Genomic DNA, 21,681 nt, shown 5'->3' with positions numbered 1-21,681 from the left:
AAGCAGCTGTCTCCGCCCAGAAGGCTGAGCTGTTTGCTCTGACTCATCCCTGTATCCCAGCAACAGACTAAAGTGGGAATGTTTATACAGACTCTGTTATGCATTTGGAATTGTACATGACTACGGGGATCTCTGGGAACATAGGGATTCCTGACTTCCTCTGGCCACCCCATTAGTAATGCCACCTTTGTAAACAACTTACTCACCGCTCTACACCGCTCACGTTTTGGTTGTTATTAAATGACCAGCCCACACTCACATATCCGACTGAGTCACTAAATGCAATGCTTTAGCGGATGAGACAGCGAAAAGTGCGGCACAATCCTCGGTAGTTGTAGTCCCCTCGGGTTCCTGTCAAGCATCCCTCTGTGACTTAAGAAGAACAGGTTTGCCAGACATGAGGGAGGTACGTACTTTTCAGGGGGACGTCTCTGAGGAGGAGCGCAAATTGTGGTCCCAGATGGGGTGCCAGAAAGAACCCAACCTAGCTTTTTGAATCACCCAACAGGACAGGTTTGTGTTCCTACACAATTTTTACCGATATTGGTCGATCATATACACAATTGTACACCCCTGGGAAAGGAGGGAATGGTTGGTAACCTGTACCCTGCACACCGGGTATGTCTCCCTTGCCAGGTGGATCTTTTTGTGTCTACAAGTTGATTTTATTGAATTGCCTTGAGTACATTGCTATAGATACTGCTTAGTTATTATCTGCTTAGTAGGTGGATAGAAGCTATTCCAACTACCAATAATACTGCTATGACAGCTATGAAGATATTATTACAGGAAATAATTCCCAGGTACGGCCTGCCAGAGATGCTGAGCTCTCACAATGGCCCACACTTTGTGGTGAAAGTAAACAAAGGGGTACGTAACGAACTAGCTATCAAGCAACAATTCCGCTGTGTATACCACCCACGGGCCACTGGCAGAGTGGGAAGAGCCAATGGCACTCTGAAGAGTAAACTAGCCAGACTAACAGCAGAGACTGGACTCACTTGGTTGAAGGTCTGACCATTAGCCCGATTCCACATGAAGGTTACCCCACAGGGGAAAACAGGGTTGTCGCCAGCTGAAATCATTTCTGGATGGCCCATGAGGACACCCTGGGAACAAAGTCTCAGGATTAAAGGCAAAGTGAATAAGAATAAGGGACCTTGGTTCTCGATGGATATTGGAACTCTGATAAAGAAGAGAGAGATGTATGACATGTATAAGAAACAGGGAGCAAAGAAGGTACTTGAGGAGTATAAAAAGTGCAAACAAATACTTAAGGAAGAAATCAGGAGGGCTGAAAGAAGACATGAGGTAGCGTTGGCAGTCAAGGTGAAGGATAGTAAGAGCTTCCACAGGTATATTAATAGCAAAAGGATAGTTATGGGATAAAATTGATCCTCTTGAAGATCAGAGCGGTTGGCTATGCATGGAACCAAAAGAAATTGGGGAGATGTGATATGGTTTTTTTGTGTCTGAATTTCCTCGGGAAACTGGCATGGAGTCAATGGAAATAAGGCAAACAAGTATTGAGGTCATGGAACCTATACAGAGAGAAGAGGAGGAGGTGCTTGCTATCTTGAGGTGAGTAGATAAATCTCCAGGACCTGACAGGATATTCCCTTGGACCTTGAAGGAGACTAGTGTTGAAATTGCAGGGGCCCTGGCAGATATATTTAAAAGTCGTTATCTACGGGTGAGGTGCCAGAGATTTGGAGGATAGCTCATGTTGTTCCGTTGTTTAAAGCAGGCTCTAAAAGTAATCTGGGAAATTATAGGCTGGCAAGTTTGATGACGGTCATGGGTAAATTATTGGAAGGAGTACTAAGAGATAGGATCGACAATTATTTAGATAGACAGGGACTTATTAGGGAGAGTCAACATGGCTTTGTGCCATGTTTAACAAATATATTAGAGAGTTTCGAGGAGGTTACAAGGAAAGTGGATGAAGGCAAGGCAGTGGTTGTTGTCTACATGGACTTCAGTAAGGCCTTTGACAAGGTCCCGCATGGGAGGTTAGTTAGGAAGATTCAGTCACTAGGTATATATGGTGAGGTAGTAAATTTGATTGGGAATTGAGAATGGGAGAAGTCAGAGAGTGGTAGTGGAGGATTGCTACTCTGAGTGGAGGCCTGTGACTAGTGGTGTACCACAGGGATCAATGCTGGGTCCATTGTTATTTGTCATCTATATCAATGATCTGGATAATAATTTGGTAAATTGGATCAGCAAATTTGTTGATGATACAAAGATTGGAGGTGTAGTGCACAGTGAATAAGGATTTCAAAGCTTGCAGAGGGATCCGTACAAGCTGGAAAAATGACAGATGGAGTTTAATACAGACAAGTGTGAGGTATTGCACTTTGGAAAGTCAAACCAAGGTAGAACATACAAGGTAAATGGTAGGGTACTGAGGAGGGCACTAGAACAGAGGGATCTAGGAATACAGATACAAAATTCCCTAAAAGTGGCATCACATGCAGATAGGGTAGTAAAGAGAGCTTTTGGTACATTGGCCTTTATAAATCAAAGTACTGAGTATAAGAGTTGGAATGTAATGGTGAGGTTGTATATTGCATTAGTGAGGGGGAATTTGGAGTAGTGTGTGCAATTTTGGTCACCGAATTACAGGAAGAATATTAATAAGGTCGAAAGAGTGCAGAGAAGGTTTACAAGGATGTTGCCGGGACTTGAGAAACTGAGTTACAGAGAAAGGTTGAATAGGTTAGGACTTTATTCCCTGGAGCGTAGGAGAATGAGGGTGATTTGATAGAGATGTATAAAATTATGATGGGTATAGATAGAGTGAATGCAAGCAGGCTTTTTCCACTGAGGCTGGGGGAGAAAAAAACCAGAGGACATGGGTTAAGGGTGAAGGGTGAAAAGTTTAAAGGGAATATTGCAGGGGGGGGGAGCTTCTTCACAACTGGGTCTGACTGGTACTGGCATAACTGGTTCTTCTGGGCACATTCTGTCTCACTCACAACTATTTCCTACCTTCCTTTGTACAGGTATGTAATGTCTAAAGGACCAGTGTTTGAGTAAATGAGACTCACCAAACTTTCTCCTGACTGAATCACTGGAATCTCCCGAGTCAGATGGGTTCTCTCCAGTTGATGCTCTCAATCCTCGGGCTGGTTCACTTGTTGCTGTTCCCTTGTCTTCAGTCGTGATTTTTCTTCCAATAAATCTCTCACTGCAGGTCTAACGTTAACATGAAAGATAATGAAGCACGTTAACAATGAAAAGGAGGACCAAACATTTCTGCTTAATGTTACTAGGAACAAAACTCACTGAAATTTAAACGTTGGCAAATATAATTATCTCAGTGAACAATCTTTAATTGTCCCTCACACATCACAAAACAATACGGGATAAGAAGGAGCCATCATTCAGTCACAAGACACAGGAACAGAATTAGGTGATTCAATCCATCTGGTCTGCTCCACCACTCAACCATTCAATCATGGCTGATTTTTATTCCAACACCATATTCCTGCCTTTCTCCTGTAACCCTGAAGCTACTCAGCAATCATCAGTATATTAATCTTCACAAATAGACCCAAATGGCAGCCTCAAACAAATTCTGCGGCAACAAATTCCACATATCAGACATCTTTTGGCCAAAATTTTTTTCTCATCTCAGTTTTAAAGGGAAGCAAGTTTATTCTGAGACCATGCTGTCAGATCACAGACTCTCTGTCTAATGGAAACATCCTCTCCATGTCCACTGTATCCAGGCTTTTCAACATTTGGTAGGTTTACTTAACCATCCATCCCTCCACCACCCCCACCGTCCCTCTGAACTCCATTGAGCACAGGTCCAGAGCCACCAAATGCTCCTCATACATAAAGCCGATCATTCCTGAGATTATTCATGTGAACCTCATTAGCAACAACTGCACCGGACACATTTCCAGGAATAACAGACAAAGCAGTTCCAGGATAATTTACAGGGAAAAGTTGTGCTTCCTTTACTGTTATACTATCACTCCATTTCCAGGTTAAAACAGGACCATTTCAGGAAATTTGTATTACAGTTCCTAGGATACAGATCTTGTCTTGTCCATACTGGACCGACCGCCGTCGCTGGACTATAAACGTGCAGGAGTAATGTATGGCTCAGCTCTACTGCGGGAAGCGGAGGCTCGAACCATTCTCCCCCTGGACTTCCCAGTCCCTCGGTAAAGCAGGCAGTGAAACCAAAGATCCCCACAACCTGGGACGTTCTCCTTTCTCACCCACCCCACTCCGGGAGAAGACACAACAGCCATAAAGCTCCAGAACAAATGCGAGAAGCCTCAGGAAACGAGGCGAGTTCGGGTAAATTAATGGGACTCAGCGGCCAAAATCACACCACGTGATCTGGCGTCACAAAGCAGAGGGCGGGGCGAATCTGCGGCACACAGTCTCACGTGACCTGTCGGCGGGACTTCAATTTGAATTCTGTGGAAACAGACAGCCTGGGCTCCTGGTTTGGATCGTTCAATGCAGATTAAGTGAAGTCGACACATTTCTGACGAGCCCAGATAGTTGGGAAACAAATGAATTCCTGGCCCACAGTTCGGGGCTCACGGCCAACATCGGATCTCCCCGCTCGGGATCGGTCTCAATACTCACCGATGGGAAAGTGATATCCTCGGCCCGCAGACAGTGATCCCGACGGAAGAGACGAAAGTCTTTCCTGAACACACAGCCGACCCACTTCAGCTCTGAGCGGAGAGGAAAACACCGTCCACCCGGAGACAGTGAACATGCGCGAAGAGATTTTACATCACCGGGAGGCGGGGCCTCGGAAACAGACGCCAGATGCTGCCCATCCGCGGTTAAATGGGAGGGGCAAACGGGATCACGTGTCAGGATTGGTGACCTCGCCCCCCCCCCCCCCCCCACAGGCAGAGACTCCAGCTACTCATTAGTCTGTGGAAAGAAGCAAACTTGCCGCTCACATCTCCTCTCACCTTAAATGTATTAGACATTTCAACCCCCCAGGAAAAATATATCCACTCTATCTATTCCTCTCGTAATCTTATAAACGTCCATCCAGTCTCGCCCCAGCCTGCGACGCTCTGGAGTAAACAACACAAGTTTGTCAAGTCTCTCGTTATAGCTCATGCCCTCTAATCCAGGCAGTGTCCTGGTAAACCTCTTCTGCGCCCTCTCCAAAGCCCCGACATCCTTCCGAGAATGGGGGCGACCAGAACTGTATGAAACACTCCAGATGTGGGCTAGCTAGTTTTATAAAACTGTGTTACGAACTGAAACGTTTTAGAAACGAACCAGCAGCAATAGAGTTCACACTGGAGTCTGGTTTTGATGGTTAAAACACTCTGTTTATTAGTATCTACTTATAATATAGTAACTTAACGAAATAAAGGAAAGTTAACAGTGTTAAGTGTATATATGTGCAAATGTAATTCCCAGTCTATCGAGCCTGAGGGAACAAAGTTTAGAGTCTTGAGATGGTAAGTAGGAAAATTCAGTAATCCACGGAATAAATGACGGGAGAGAGATATTTGTAATCCAGGGTGAAACGTAGAGAAAAGGCCGTTACTTCAAAATAACCGCCGACGAAGTTCTTATCCGTTGAATCCGTCCACAGACGAGTTATCAGCGAAAGTGGACCTGTCTTAGGAATACCGTCTTCCAGGGGTTACCACACAACATACCCAGGCAAGGGTTAACACAAGATATTCCAAAATCCACTCCTATGGATTATACGAAGTGACAGCCACACACATTCGTTGTGGTTCCGTGTACCGATGATCAACCCACTCTTGTGGGCATAGGAGAGTTCCAAGCCTCAGCTGCGACTAACTGAAGCTATCAGCTTTTCCAGTCTCTCTCTCTCTTTAGACTGGCCGACTGCCTGTCTGCAGATCGCTCTCTCTCTCTTATGGTTCAGTCCACAGTTAACGCTGTCAGCCCGTGACTGACGTCATAGCCCCGCCTCCTCACGCCGGCGCTCTTAAAGAAACAGTCACAGTACGACCGCAGGCTCGGAACAGCCGCAACACAACTTCCCGACTTTTGAACTCAATGCTTCAACTAAGAAAGACAACCATGTCATTTGCCTTCTTAACCACCCGATCAATCTGTGCAGTCTCTTTCAGGGAGCGATGAACTTGGAGTCTAAGATCCCTCTGATCATCGACATTGTTCAGGGTTTTGCATTTAACAATGTACTGTCGCATACATTCGACCTACCGAGCTGCCAAGATGATCATCACTAATCAAATCTCACTGAGATTTCTCAGGTCCTGTTGAATTTATTGCCAAGTGCACAAGTAGGGGAAGGTACAGGGACAGAGAAACACTGACTTGTGGCAGTATCAGAGGCAAGTACATTCAGATAACACAAGGAACACAAGTTATACGATTCTCTGTCAGTAACAATCTATAAATATGTTTTACGTCATTAACAATGTATAAAATACATTGTGTCATGATCAATATTAAAATGTGCATTTTGTGTCAATAACAGACTTGGAAATGTTGAATTTGGTCCCTGTCTCCATTCCTCCTGTAATCCACAACCAGTTCCTTTGTTTTTGTCACAATGAGGGAGAGGTTGTTTTCTTGACACCACTGTGTCGGGGTGATGACTTCTTCTCTGTAGGCTGCCTCGTTATTAATTGGGATTCGGCCGATCAATGTTGTGCCGTCAGCAAATTTAATTAGCAGATTGGAATCCGCCACTGCAGCCCCACAGTGCACTATGTACTGATTGCAAAGCTACCAAATTGCATGTGAATAGCCTCCACTCCCCCAACTCCACTCTTTCTGCGTCACCAGCAGACTGGAGCATCTCACATCTCGCTGCCTCCGCCAGGACATTAAACTGTGAACAACTGTGGTCAGGGACTGATCTCTGGGGTACTCCAAACGCTACCTACCTCCAGTCTGAAAACGACCCACTCATCCAGACACACACTACCGGCAGTTTATCGATCTCCAACGAAAAAGCCTAATCACCTACTCCTGAGGATCAATACCATTGCTGACTCTGAGTTTACCACCGTCAAATGCCGGGAGGGACATAATAATCAGAAAGTCTCTAGTCACAGCCGTGTAAATAAAATGTGATCTCAGTGGGTGTGTGGCGCATGCCCAGAATGCGAAGGAGACAGACAAACTGAGCCAAGTCACAGACTGATGAAGGGGAGGAATGATCAATTTTGATACAGAAAGGGAAGCAGAGAGTTTGATATTGTGCCTGATGCCAAAACTGCGGTCAGTTTGAAGATGAAGTATTATTCCTCCAACTTGTTTTGAGCTGTAACACTGTTTTTATCCGAAGGCACCATGGAGATGCTAGAGAACACAGCGCCCCACCCGCTACAAGGAGGGAACGAACACGTGTCCATGTCCGTGATCTGACTTGATACATTGCCATGACGTTATAGCAGTTTGACGTCATTCATCGCAGATACACCAACAGCTTCGCACTGGGAAGCGGCCGTTCACCTGCTCCGTGTGTGCGAAGAGACTCATTCAGTTAACCCGCCTTGTGATGCTCCGGTAAGTTCACAATAAATAGAGGCCACATTTCTGTCCGGAGTGAGCAAAGAATTTTACTCAATCATCCCAGCTGCTGCATCACCAGCAACTTCACATCAGGGAGGAAGTTCAGATCAGCTCCGTGTTAAATGTTTAAACATCACGGTGACTGAAGGCAGCTGCAGGTTCATGAGGGACTGTTACTGTCAGATTCTGCAGTTCTTGCGGCTGCTCATCGCACCCAGGACTGAACCCTGGTCACTGAGCATTGGAGGAGTCTGTTCTGCTGATGTTAGCCTTAAACTAGACTGGTGTTTAATATTGTGGATCTGTGAAGGATAAATCAGTTCTGTATCAAATCCCGTGTCTCAGGTACTTACTGTCTCTACCACACTCAAAATGTACACTAGAGAGTCCACTCGGCCCATCTGGTCATGGCCCATGTTTCTGTTCCATATCAGAATATCAAAATCTATCCCTGCCATTTCCCTATCACTCTCCCTGAGATGACAGGTTGCAACGAGTCACCACTCCGTGGGATAGGAGATTTCCCTTGAATTTCATTGAATCATAGAAATCTACAACACACTACAGACGCTTTGGCCCACAGTGTTGTGCCGACGATGTAACTTACTCTAGAAACTGCTGAGATTTTACCCAACCGCATAGCCACCTATTTTCCTAAGCTCCATGTACCTATCTAAGAGTCACTTAAAAGACCCTATTGTATCCGCCTCTACCACCGTCGCCGGCAGTGCATTCCACACACAGACACCACTCTTTGCTTAAAAACCTTAGCTCTGACATCTCCTCTCAAGCAGCTTAAACCTATTCCCCCTCGTGTTAGCTGTTTCAGCCCTCGGAAAAAGTCTCTGATTATCCACACGACCAATGCCTCTCATCATCTTATGCACCTGCATGATTTTCTCCACACTGAATAAGACGATGAGCTCACTGTGGTTTTGACGTTCTTCAGGGCTCTGGACGAAGTTGGTTAAACTCCTTCTCCGCTCTTTTCAACGTTTTGGGTCATTTTCACCAATTTTAAAGGACTGTGCCTCAGACAGCTGGGTTGTTGCAATCGTTACGTACCAGCAGCAATAGATCATTAATGGAGTCTGGTTTCGCTGTGAAAACCACTAGCTTTATCTGTATCTACTCCAAATATAAAAGATTAAACGAAATAAACAGAAGTTAACAGTGTTGTGCGTATATATAGCTCCCAAACAATCAATCTTGGGAAACAATGCTTAAAGTTGTAAGATGGTAAAGTAGAAAAGCTCAGTAATCCACGAAGTAAGTGAGTGAGAGGAGAGATTTGTAAATCCACTCGAAAATGTAGCATTTTGTGTGTGTGTGTCTCTATATTTCCAGCAACTGTGGAATCTCCTGTGTTTTATATCTGCATTTTACTTTGGCATTGGATAACGTTGATATTGAGTATATTGTTTATGGGAGCTTTCGGCGTTAAAACAACTGCAGATTTTTCTATGCACACACGAAAAAAATGAGGTATGAATATTGAACCAGAGCCTGCAGAAATATTTAATGGCACCGTGATTACCCATAAGGCCGTGCGTTTAAAATTTCGCCGGCGCTGAAGCACCGAACAGATGCGCAGGCGTCAGGGCTGATGACGTCACCAAGTATCACGCATGCGCACGGTACACAGAAGGCCTTGGAAATAGCATCTGCGGGTAAGATCGATTCTCTGTGTTTTTATCTTAAGCACCGACTGAGGGACGATTCCTGTGAACTGCGGGCACCGTAGTCCACAATCCCGGGACCGTCCTGCTCTCTCCCCTCTCTCTCAGCCCCACGGGCCCCGGGGAGCTTCCGGCTGATGAGGGAATGGGAACCGATGGATATCTCAGACAGAGCTGAGCTCCAGCTGTCTAAATGCAAGGATTAGGAACTCGGAGAAAGGGAACAAAATCGTTTATATCACCAGTTGAGAAAATCAGCTTTGTTCTACCTCCAATCACAAACAAGAGAAAATCTGCAGATGCTGGAAATCCAAGCAACATACACAAAATGCCGGCGGAACTCAGCATTAGTACTCTTTTCCATAGCTGATGCCTGGCCTGCTGAGTTCCTCCAGCATTTTGTGTGTGTTCTTGTAATGGACTTTTCTAGCGGTGAGAACATGTTTTGTCCAATTCTGTCTAGGTACCTAGTGATATCAAACACCTTTGCCCTGGGCAACAAGTAGCTTTCAGATCACAAATGTGCCAGACTCCAATGAGACAGACTACTGCCCTTCCCTTCATATTCATTGACATTGCCATCACTGAGTTCACCACCATCAGTCATTGGGGGAGGGTTCAGGGGGAATAATTATGTAGAATACAGAAACTGGTGTTACCTGTGGGTATTGTGGTGATGCAAAAGTTGCTGGAGAATTTGCAAGTGGGAAGAAGTGAAGTGATATTTGGAAATCTGACTTTTTAAAGCATAGTTTAGCAAGCAAATCACATATGGACAATGTGCAAAAGCTTTGGTGAGAAAATCCTTCATTACCCATTACGAACCCAGAGGAGATCAAAGTTCCTATTGACCGTGATTTGCTAGCTGTGAAAATGAATACATCTCTATATAAAATTCACTGTGCACATCTTATCACTGGGTAAAAAAATGCACAGTACAATATTTATCTGCACACTGGATATTACAAATTAGAGGGGATATAGGAGGGAAGGAGGGGAGACCTCCAGTTTCCCTGATGCCCTCACCTATAAGATGTGCATCTAGCTGCAGCTTGTAACCCGGCACTTTAACGAGTTGGAACTTGAAATGGATGAATTTTGGATCATCCAGCAGTTGGAGGGGGTGATAGATATGACATGAAGAGAGGTGAGCTACGCCCAAGGTGCAGGACACAGGAAACTGTGTGAGAGTCAGGAAGGGGAATGAGGTTAAATAGCCATCGCAGAGTACTTTGTTGCTATCCTGCACAACAGCAGGTGGACCACTTTAGACACTGTTGGGGGCAATTACCTGACAGACGAAAGTCAAAGGGGTGATAGGAGATTTGTTAGTTAGGGGAACAGACCAAGAGGCAACTAATATCCTAGTGATAAGGCTTGCTAGAGGTAGTGTGGGGGGGGGGGGGCGGGTTGATGTGGTTTAAATAAGTTGTAGGGGGAATGAGAGCTAGATTGACAGAACATATAGTGGAGAGGGTGAATTGAATTGACTTTATTACAAATATCCTTCATATAGATGAGGAGTAGAAATATTTACGTTACGTTACCATCTAAATGTGTAATTTAAATTAACTCATAATAATTAGTTTGTACATAGGACAGTTAGGAAAACAGAAATCAATTATTCAGTTTGATGACCTGGTGGAAGTTGATGTCCCGGAGCCTGTTGGTCCTTTTGCTGTGGTACCGTTTCCTGGATGGTGGCAGCAGGAACAGTTTGTGGTTGTGGTGAACTGAGTCCCCAATATCCTTTGGGCCCTTTTTACACAAATCTATACCTCTACCATCCAGGCTCCCATCCAAACTTCTTTTAAATAGTAAAACCGAGCTCATATTCACCAGTTGTGCTGGCATCTCATTCCACACTCTCACAACCATTTCAGTAAAGAGCTTTTCCACATGTTCCCATTAAATTTTCACCTTCCCCACTTACCCATGCCGTCTAGTTGTCACCCAACCTCAGTGGAAAAAGCTGCTTGCATTTATTTACCCAGTCTTCTTCCTCATGATTTTGTAGACTTCTGACAAATCCTCAAAGCAATGTGTAATTTCCTTGTTTATGTTTAGAGCCTTTTTTAGGTGTATGAGATGATGAGGGACATTGATCGTGTGCATAGCCAGAGGTTTGTTTTCCCAGGGCTGAAATGTGTGGAATGCACTGCCGGCTTTTTCGGTGAGAGTGTTTCAGTTACTGTGGGGCCAGGAACCCATGCAGCTCAGTGGAACAGGGAATAATACCAATGGAGAGAGTCAAACTGAGCCAAGTCACAGATTGGAGATGGCAGAAATTCTCCATTCTTATAGAGACAGGAGGAGCATCAGAGAGTTTGATGGTCATTCCAGATGCCAGCACTGTACCCTGTTAGATGATGATTTCTCTGTCCAACTTGTGTTGAACCTCACTGTAACTGTGTGATGTCAGATCACACCTTGACAACTCAGTGATCTCATCTGAAATGTTGTCCTACACCCACTGATGGATTTTGTATATCTTTTTACAGGTTACAAATCACAAGGAATTTCTCTACGGGAATCTAAAACACAACACACCAGTTTTGCTGTCTCTGTCCAGATATTTAAGAAGTGGAGCAAGTGATTCACTCGATCATCATTCCTGTTCAGACTGCGGAGAGAGATTCACTCTATCATCTGATCGACTGGCACGCCTGTCATTTTAAATAGGTAGGGGGTCCCCATTCATCTGCTCAGACAGTGGGAATGGATTCAGATGGACATTTCAACTGAAGCGACATCAATAAGTTCACACTGGGACAAGGCCATCCACCTGTTCTGTGTGTGAGAAAGGATTCAGTTGGTCTTCCCACCTGTGGACACACCAGTTAGTTCACACTGGGGCAGAGGCTGGTCATTTACTGAATTTGTGTGGAAGGTTTTACTCGGTCATCTGACCAAATGGTTCACCAGCAAGTCTACAGTGAGGAGTGGCTGTTCACCTGCTCAGACTGTGGGAAGGGATTCACTAAGTCATCTAAACTGAAGCTACATCAGAGAGTTCACACTGGGGAGAGACCATTTACCTGCTTGGACTGTGGGAAAGGATTCACTCAGTCAGCCCACCTACAAGCACACAGGTCAGTTCACACTGGGGAGTGGCCATTCACCTGCTCATACTGTGGGGAGGGATTCACTTTGTCATCGCAGCTACTGAGACACCAGTCAGTTCACACTGGGGAGCGGCCGTTCACCTGCTCAGTGTGTGGGAAGGGATTCACTCAGTCATCTCAAGTGAAGGTACATCAGAGAGTTCACACTGGGGAGCGGCCGTTCACCTGCTCCGTCTGTGGAAAGGAATTCACTTGTTCACCTGACCTGAAGGTACATCAGAGAGTTCACACTGGGGAACGGCCATTCAGATGCTCAGACTGTGGGAAGGGATTCACTCGGTCATCTCACCTAATGGCTCATCAGCGAGCTCACACAGGGGAGCGGCCATTCACATGCTTGGACTGTGGGAAGGGATTTACTCAGTCATCCCACCTATTGGCACACCAGCGAATTCACACTGGAGAGAGACCATTCACCTGTTCAGACTGTGGTAAGGGATTCACTCGGTCATCTCAAGTGAAGGTACATCAGAGAGTTCACACTGGGGAACGACCGTTCACCTGCTCAGTCTGTGGGAAGGGATTCACTCTGTCATCTAAACTGAAGGTACATCAGCGAGTTCACACTGGGGAGAGGCCGTTCACCTGCTCATACTGTGGGGAGGGATTCACTTTGTCATCGCAGCTACTGAGACACCAGTCAGTTCACACTGGGGAGTGGCCATTCAACTGCTCAGTGTGTGGGAAGGGATTCACTCAGTCATCCACCTTAATGGCTCACCAGCGAGTTCACACTGGGGAGTGGCCGTTCACCTGCTCCGTCTGTGGGATGGGATTCACTTGTTCACCTGACCTGAAGGTACATCAGAGAGTTCACACTGGGGAACGGCCGTTCACATGCTCAGACTGTGGGAAGGGATTCACCTACTCATCCCAACTGAAGATACATCAGCGAGTTCACACTGGGGAACGGCCGTTCAGATGCTCAGACTGTGGGAAGGGATTCACTCGGTCATCTCAACTAATGGTTCATCAGCGAGTTCACACAGGGGAGCGGCCATTCACATGCTTAGACTGTGGGAAGGGATTCACTCAGTCATCCCACCTATTGGCACACCAGCGAGTTCACACAGGGGAGCGGCCATTCACCTGTTCAGACTGTGGGAAGGGATTCAGTCGGTCATCTCAACTGAAGGTGCATCAGCGACTTCACACTGGAGAGAGGCCATTCACCTGCTCAGACTGTGGGAAAAGATTCACTCAGTCGTCTCAAATGAAGGTACATCAGAGAGTTCACACTGGGGAACGACCGTTCACCTGCTCAGTCTGTGGGAAGGGATTCACTCTGTCATCTAAACTGAAGGTACATCAGCGAGTTCACACTGGAGAGAGGCCGTTCACCTGCTCAGACTGTGGGAAGGGATTCACTCATTCAGCCCACCTACAAGCACACTGGTCAGTTCACACTGGGGAGAGGCCGTTCACAGACTCAAGCCTGAATTATCCCTCTGTGTAGACGCTACAGTGTAGCATACACAGTAGCCCACACAAGTGGCCTACACCGTTGTGTGCATTTTTACTTGTGAGATCGTGTGTCTGCGTTGCTCTGGCAAAACGCCAGTTGGTGTTGGGGTTCTATGCCACTGTGTTGAATTGACTCATGTGGAGTTGGGAATGATGGCGACTGCTGAGTACATCTTGTTGGAGTTGGAGCTCATTGATGTTGAACAAGAGTTACTTTTATTGAAATTACTGCAGCGCAGAAAAGAGAAAAGTTTTTCCATTTCTTTGTGCAGTCCGTGATGTCCAAACCGACGTTTGTGGAAATTTCTTTGCACAAATTTCATGTCATTTGCAAGTCTTTATAGTATACCAATGAAGAGTCCTAGAAATGTAGATATTTTCTGACTTCCTCATTTAACCTCTCCTCGATTTGGTCCATTTTCCAACTTCGAAGCAACAGGAAATCCCTAGGAGGAAATGTGCTGCTACCAAGCAGACCGATCACAGTTCTCGCGGTCTGTAATCACAGTTACATTTCCGTAAGGTGCGCATTAGGCTACGGCGTACGGTATGGCCTAGGGTGCCGCGTCGGGTACACGGCTACGCAGAGAGTACGGTGTAGCTTACACGGTGAAGCATAATTCAGGCTTCAGTGTGTGGGAAGGGATTCACTCGGACATCTCAACTGCAGAGACACCACTGAGTTCACACTGTGGAGAGACCGATCTCATGCTCAGACTTTGGGAAGATATTCCTTCAGCAAAATCAATCTAATGTGCATCATTGAGTTCACACTGGGGAGAGGCCGTTCACCTGCTGTGTATTTCAGAAGCAATTCACTCAGTAATCTAACCCTATGCAACTCTTGCTTCGGCTAGCAGCTAAATATAGGGGGTGTTAACCCCCCAGCCCGGCCAAACTTAAGAAATCTTGTTTGGGTGGATGCTGTGTGATGTATCCCCTGTTACAAATCAGTACCCCCGCAGTAACAAATGATACACAATATGTGATTAAACGACTGAGATGTGTAATTCTTACTTTGACTAGATGGTTAGGGAAGTAATGAAAAAGAAAGAAAAAGGGCCCACTCTCTCTTCTTCTCATCTCTCCCCAGCAAAAGACCACAAAAATCTCTCTTCCAGACTCACAAGGAAGAACATTTCTGTCATTGTATAGTCCCACACTCCAAAACCCTGTTATCTCTAGTCTTACCCTAAACATTGCTGCTGCAGAGAAGCCATTAACTCAACAGTGAAACATTGCAGAGAGTCCACTGCATCAGCAGTGAAACCTTACAGCGCGTTACACTTGTGACACACTACCGGGTTCAAACTGGGGAGAAAGTTTCAATGAGCTGCATGCTGGATATTTGTCCATCACTGTTGCTAAATGCAATTTGGAGAGTGGTTGTGTTACGTACCCCGTAACTGGGTGTCTGACCAGCAAAGATAGAAGAATCCTTTGGAGTCTGGTGGTACTATTTTCAAACAGTGTTTATTAGTAAAAATATACAAATCAATATCAACAATGAAAATATATAGATAATACATGTTAGCAATACTAAACCTAAAAGTGTGGGTATGATAATAATCAATAATAAACAAGCTCTATCGATGTCTAGGGGATAATGAATTGTCATATGTGAATATAATGTTCAGTTCAGTTCATACGTGCTGAGGTAGTTGTTGGTTCTTGTGTTTTAATCGTTGGAGAGAGAGAGCGAGCGAACAGTGACAACTACAGTCAAGCAAACCTTCCTTTACATTCTTGATCCGTCGATGTGTTGTGCCCATTCAGGTATGACCCCTCTGTCCTTCAGCTAGACCGTTCTTCTGTGGTGGACTCGTCACCCAGGCAAGGGTGGACACACACACAAACCCCACCGGCCCTGCTATAACACTGTGAGTTAAACTGACCGATCCTTTGTTCGGTCCCCGATGCTCCACACCTTCTTGTGGGTTCCAACACTTAAGCAGTGCTCACTAGTGTGTCTCCTGGTGCGTTAGAGGGGTGTCTCCCCAGACCTCACTTTTATCCCTACTCACTGGGTCTCAGGTGTCAATCAGTTTTGAATGGCTTAGCCCATCAAACCAGCCCACTCCGGCTGTCCACTGAGGAATTTTAATGAACAGAATGGTACCAAGTAAACAGCCCTCTCCGGAGCCATAAGTCTAACAGGAGTCATAATATGGTGGGTCAACAAATCTCTCTCTCCCGGTGTTATCTCTCACTTATCTGAAGCAGATGTTCCAGTCCCAGTATGTTTTCCCTTTGTCTCTCTTTCTCTCTCATTAGCAGCGTGGTAACAGTAACAGTTTGTGATTCTCCCGGGGGGGGGGGGGGGGGGGGACATGGGCAACTCTGCACCCTTCTGCCCATCAGAGCTGTTCATCCTTCGTAGCAGTTGTCAGTGCTGAACTCTGCATTTATCGCTGCTGCTCACCACACCCAGTTCTGCACCCTGGTCACTGGGCAGAGAAGGAGTTTCTTCTGCTGCATATTCACCTTTAATGGGACTAGATCTGTGACAAATAAACCAGTTCTATTTTAAACACTGTCTCTGGTACTTAGTGAATTTATAACACACCTAGTGTACAGTAGAGAGTCAACTCAGGTCGGCTGGACCTGATTCTGTTCCACAACAGATCTTTCAAATCCTCCCCTGTTGTTCACCTCTGTGGTGATGGGTTCCAAATTGTCATCGATCTGGGTGAAGAGGTGTCCCTTGAATTTCCTGAAGAAGTTGAGCTGACTGCAGTTCTGTCTGAGATGTTCTTCGCCCCTCAAATCTCCGGCTGAGGAAGAATGACATTGGGAGTGAACGTCCTTATTCAGGGCTCATTTGTCACCATCTCGTCTGCTCAGATCGTTGGGATGTCTCCCATGGAGGGTCTTACTCATTCCACTGGTTCATGTTTTCTTCCAGGGTGATGATTCATTTTTCTGAGTTGGCCTCTCATGTACGTGTTCTATATAGCCATATAACAATCACAGCACGGAAACAGGCCATTCCGGCCCTCCTAGTCCGTGCCGAACACTTAATCGCACCTAGTCCCACCTACCCGCACTCAGCCCATAACCCTCCACTCCTTTCCTGTCCATATACCTATCCAATTTTACCTTAAATGACACAACTGAACTGGCCTCTACTACTTCTACAGGAAGCTCATTCCACACAGCTATCACTCTCTGAGTAAAGAAATACCCCCTCGTGTTTCCCTTAAACTTTTGCCCCCTAACTCTCAAATCATGTCCTCTCGTTTGAATCTCCCCTACTCTCAATGGAAACAGCCTATTCACGTCAACTCTATCTGTCCCTCTCAACATTATAAATAGCTCGATCAAATCCCCCCTCAACCTTCTATGCTCCAATGAATAGAGACCTAACTTGTTCAACCTTTCTCTGTAACTTAAGCGCTGAAACCCAGGTAACATCCTAGTAAATCGTCTCTGCACTCTCTCTAATTTATTGATATCTTTCCTATAATTCGGTGACCAGAACTGTACACAATATTCCAAATTTGGCCTTACCAATGCCTTGTACAATTTTAACATTACATCCCAACTTCTATACTCAATGCTCTGATTTATAAAGGCCAGCGTTCCAAAAGCCTTCTTCACCACCCTATCTACATGAGACTCCACCTTCAGGGAACTGTGCACTGTTATTCCCAGATCTCTCCGTTCCACTGCATTCCTCAATGCCCTACCATTTACCCTGTATGTTCTATTTGGATTATTCCTGCCAAAATGTAGAACCTCACACTTCTCAGCATTGAACTCCATCTGCCAACGTTCAGCCCATTCTTCTAACCGGCAAAAATCTCCCTGCAAGCTTTGAAAACCCACCTCATTATCCACAACACCTCCTACCTTAGTATCATCAGCATACTTACTAATCCAATTTACCAACCCATCATCCAGATCATTTATGTATATTACAAACAACATTGGGCCCAAAACAGATCCCTGAGGCACCCCGCTAGTCACCGGCCTCCATCCCAATAAACAACTATCCACCACTACTCTCTGGCATCTCCCATCTAGCCACTGTTGAATCCATTTTATTACTCCAGCACTAATACCTAACGACTGAACCTTCTTAACTAACCTTCCATGTGGAACTTTGTCAAAGGCCTTGCTGAAGTCCATATAGACTACATCCACTGCCTTACCCTGGTCAAGATTCCTCGTAACTACTTCAAAAAATTCAATAAGGTTTGTCAAACATGACCTTCCACGCACAAATCCATGCTGGCTACTCCTAATCAGATCCTGTCTATCCAGATAATTATAAATACTATCTCTAAGAATACTTTCCATTAATTTACCCACCACTGATGTCAAACTGACAGGTCTATAATTGCCAGGCTTACTTCTAGAACCCTTTTTAAACAATGGAACCACATGAGCAATACGCCAATCCTCCGGCACAATCCCCGTTCTAGTCTGTATTTCTTATCGCAGTTGCATATACACACATGGAGTGCTGAATCCTGTTCATGTTTTGATGAAAATATACACGAGGGGTGATTGATATGTTCGTGGCCTCAGGTGGAAGGAGTCAATTTTAGAAAACCGAGCACATTTTTTCCCCCAACGTGGTCCCGTCCTACATTTACACACTTAGTCCAGCAGTGGCATGCAAAGGTTTGGGCATCCCTGGTCAAAATTTCTGTTACTGTGAATAGCTCAGCGAGTAAAAGATGACCTGATTTCCAAAAGGCATAAAGTCAAAGATGACACATTTCTTTAATATTTCAAGCAAGATTACATTTTAATTTCCATCTTTTACAGTTTAAAAATAACAAAAAAGGGAAAGGGCGCGAAGCAAAAGTTTGGACGCCCTGCATGGTCAGTACTTAGTAACACCTCCTTTGGCAAGTATCACAGCTTGTAAACGCTTTCTGTAGCCAGCCAAGAGTCTTTCAATTCTTGGTTGGGTAAATGTCTGGGTTCAGTCATAAACAGCAAAGTACTGATGTGGAAATTACCATTAGAGTCACAGAGAGCAGCAGCAATGAAACAGGCCCTTCGGCCCTTCCTGTCAATACTGACCTGTTTTGTTGTTACTGCCTAGTTCCAACTACCTGCACCAGAGCCACCATACACCTCCCATCCACGTCCTCACCCAAATTCCTCTTTAGTGTCTAAATCAAACCCACATCCTCCACTTCCACTGGCAGCTCATTCCACACTCTCACCAACCTCTGAGTGAAGAATCCCCCTTCAGATTCCCCAAAATAATTCACTTTCACCCTGAACGTATGTCCAATGTCACGGTAAGAGGGAGGATGGGGCAGAGAGGGAAGACAGTAAGGGTTTGGGGTGAACACAGGAACAGTCACTGGGCAGCCTCTACACCCATTCTATAAATTATCGGGTTCGGTAATTAGCAGCAAAGCACTGACTGTGGAAATTACAAATCAGAATATTATTAGAGTCACAGAGACCAGCAGCACTGAAACAGGCCTTTCGGCCCTTCTAGTCAATACCGACCCGTTTTTGTTTTTACTGCCAAATACCTGCATACACTTCCCATCCATGTCCTTACCCAAATTTCTCTTTAGTGTCTAACTTGAAACCACATCCACCACTTCCACTGGCAGCTCATGCCACACTCTCACCAACCTCTGAGTGAAGAATCCCCCTTCAGATTCCCCAAGAGTATTTCACCTTTCACCCTGAAATATCAAGTGTGACAGTGGGAGAGTGTGTATTGAACCGGTGGAAAGAGCAGAGGTACTTAATGTATACTTTACTTCAGTTTTCATTATGGAAAAGGAGCTTAGTGATTTTAGTGGATTGGATAGTGGACTACTTGACAGATAGACCTCAGTATGTGCGGTTGGGAGACTGTAGGTCTGACACGGTGGTTAGCAGCACAGGGGCGCCGCAGGGAACCGTACTCTCTCCGGTCCTGTTCACCCTGTACACATCAGACTTCCAATATAACTCGGAGTCCTGCCATGTGCAGAAGTTCGCTGATGACACGGCCATAGTGGGGTGTGTCAGGAATGGACAGGAGGAGGAGTATAGGAAACTGATACAGGACTTTGTGATATGGTGCAACTCAAACAACCTGCGTCTCAATATCACCAAGACCAAGGAGATGGTGGTGGACTTTAGGAGATCTAGGCCTCATATGGAGCCAGTGATCATTAATGGAGAATGTGTGGAGCAGGTTAAGACCTACAAGTATCTGGGAGTACAGTTAGACGAGAAGCTAGACTGGACTGCCAACACAGATGCCTTGTGCAGGAAGGCACAAAGTCGACTGTACTTCCTAAGAAGGTTGGCGTCATTCAATGTCTGTAGTGAGATGCTGAAGATGTTCTATAGGTCAGTTGTTGAGAGCGCCCTCTTCTTTGTGGTGGCGTGTTGGGGAGGAAGCATTAAGAAGAGGGACGCCTCACGTCTTAATAAGCTGGTAAGGAAGGCGGGCTCTGATGTGGGCAAAGTACTGGAGAGTTTAACATCGGTAGCTGAGCGAAGGGCGCTGAGTAGGCTACGGTCAATTATGGATAACTCTGAACATCCTCTACATAGCACCATCCAGAGACAGAGAAGCAGTTTCAGCGACAGGTTACTATCGATGCAATGCTCCTCAGACAGGATGAAGAGGACAATACTCCCCAATGCCATTAGGCTTTACAATTCTACCGCCAGGACTTAAAAACTTTTTAAAAGCTATTATTAATGCTTTTTGAGATAGTGATTTAGATGCATATCATATTTTTTTACTGAGTTAAGTATTGTATGTAATTAGTTTTGCTACAACAAGTGTATGGGACATTGGAAAAAAGTTGAATTTCCCCATGGGGATGAATAAAGTATCTATCTATCTATCTATCTATCTAGTGATGACTTGCAGCAGACTGAAAAGCTTGAGCATGTAGATATTAAGAAAGAGGATGTGCTGCAGCTTTTGGAAAGCATCAAGTTGGATAAGTCGCCGGAACTGGATGAGATGTACCCCGGACTACTGTGGGGGGCGAGGGGGGAGGTTGCTGAGCCTCTGGCAATCATCGTTGCATCATCAATGGGGACCAGAGAGTTTCCAGATGATTGGAGGGTTGCGGATGTTGTTCCTTTATTCAAGAAAGGGAGTAGGGATAGTCCAGGAAATTATAGACCAGTGATTCTTACCTCAGTGGTTGGTAAGTTGATGGAGAAGTTCCTGAGAGGCAGAATTTATGAACATTTGGAAAGGTATAATATGACTAGTAATAGTCAGCATGACTTTGTCAAGGACAGGTCGTGCCTTACGAGCCCGATTGAATTTTTTGACGATATGACTGAGCACATTGATGAAGGAAGAACAGTCGATGTAGTGTATATGGATTTCAACAAGGCATTTGATAAGGTACTCCATGAAAGGCTTACTAAGTAAGGAGGCATGGGATCCAAGGGAACATTGCTTTGTGGATCCAGAACTGGCTTGCCCACTGAAGGCAAAGAGTGATTGTAGACGGGTCATATTCTGCATGGAGGCCGGTGACCAGTGGAGTGCCTCAGGGATCTGTTCTGGGACCCTTACCTATTTGTGATTTTTTAAATGACCTGGATGAGGAAGTGGAGGGATGGGTTGGTAAGTTTACTGATGACACAAAGGTTGGATGTTTTGTGGATAGTGTGGATGGCTGTCAGAGTTTACTGCGGGACATTGATAGGATGCAGAACAGGGCTGAGAAGTGGCAGATGGAGTTCAGCCCAGGTAAGTGTGAAGTGGTTCATCTTAGTAGGTCAAATATGATGGCAGTGAAAATGTCGGGACTGAGATGAGGAGAAATGTCTCCACGCCGAGGGTGGTGAATGTCTGTAAATCTACACCACAGAGGGTGTTGAAGACTCGGTGATCGTCCTCACATAAAACAGAGGCTGGCAGATTTGTGGAGACCCAAGGGATC

General features: G+C 45.4%; 1 protein-coding gene across 1 annotated transcript in view; it reads right to left on the bottom strand.

Annotated features, from left to right (window-relative positions):
- The window catches only part of LOC140722461 (uncharacterized), a 43,287-nt gene extending 38,543 nt beyond the window's left edge, over positions 1-4,744 (bottom strand). Inside the window, exons 1-2 of the mRNA XM_073037200.1 lie at positions 4,618-4,744; positions 3,054-3,201 (exon numbers count right to left, since the gene is read on the bottom strand). The gene's annotated coding sequence lies outside the window, so the exon portion shown is untranslated. The remainder of the gene's footprint in view (positions 1-3,053; positions 3,202-4,617) is intronic.
- Between the last annotated feature and the right edge of the window lie 16,937 nt (positions 4,745-21,681).

Source organism: Hemitrygon akajei, unplaced genomic scaffold, assembly GCF_048418815.1.
Source record: "Hemitrygon akajei unplaced genomic scaffold, sHemAka1.3 Scf000077, whole genome shotgun sequence".
In the NCBI taxonomy this organism is placed as follows: domain Eukaryota; kingdom Metazoa; phylum Chordata; class Chondrichthyes; order Myliobatiformes; family Dasyatidae; genus Hemitrygon; species Hemitrygon akajei.
This window is presented reverse-complemented; position numbering and strand designations above follow the sequence as displayed.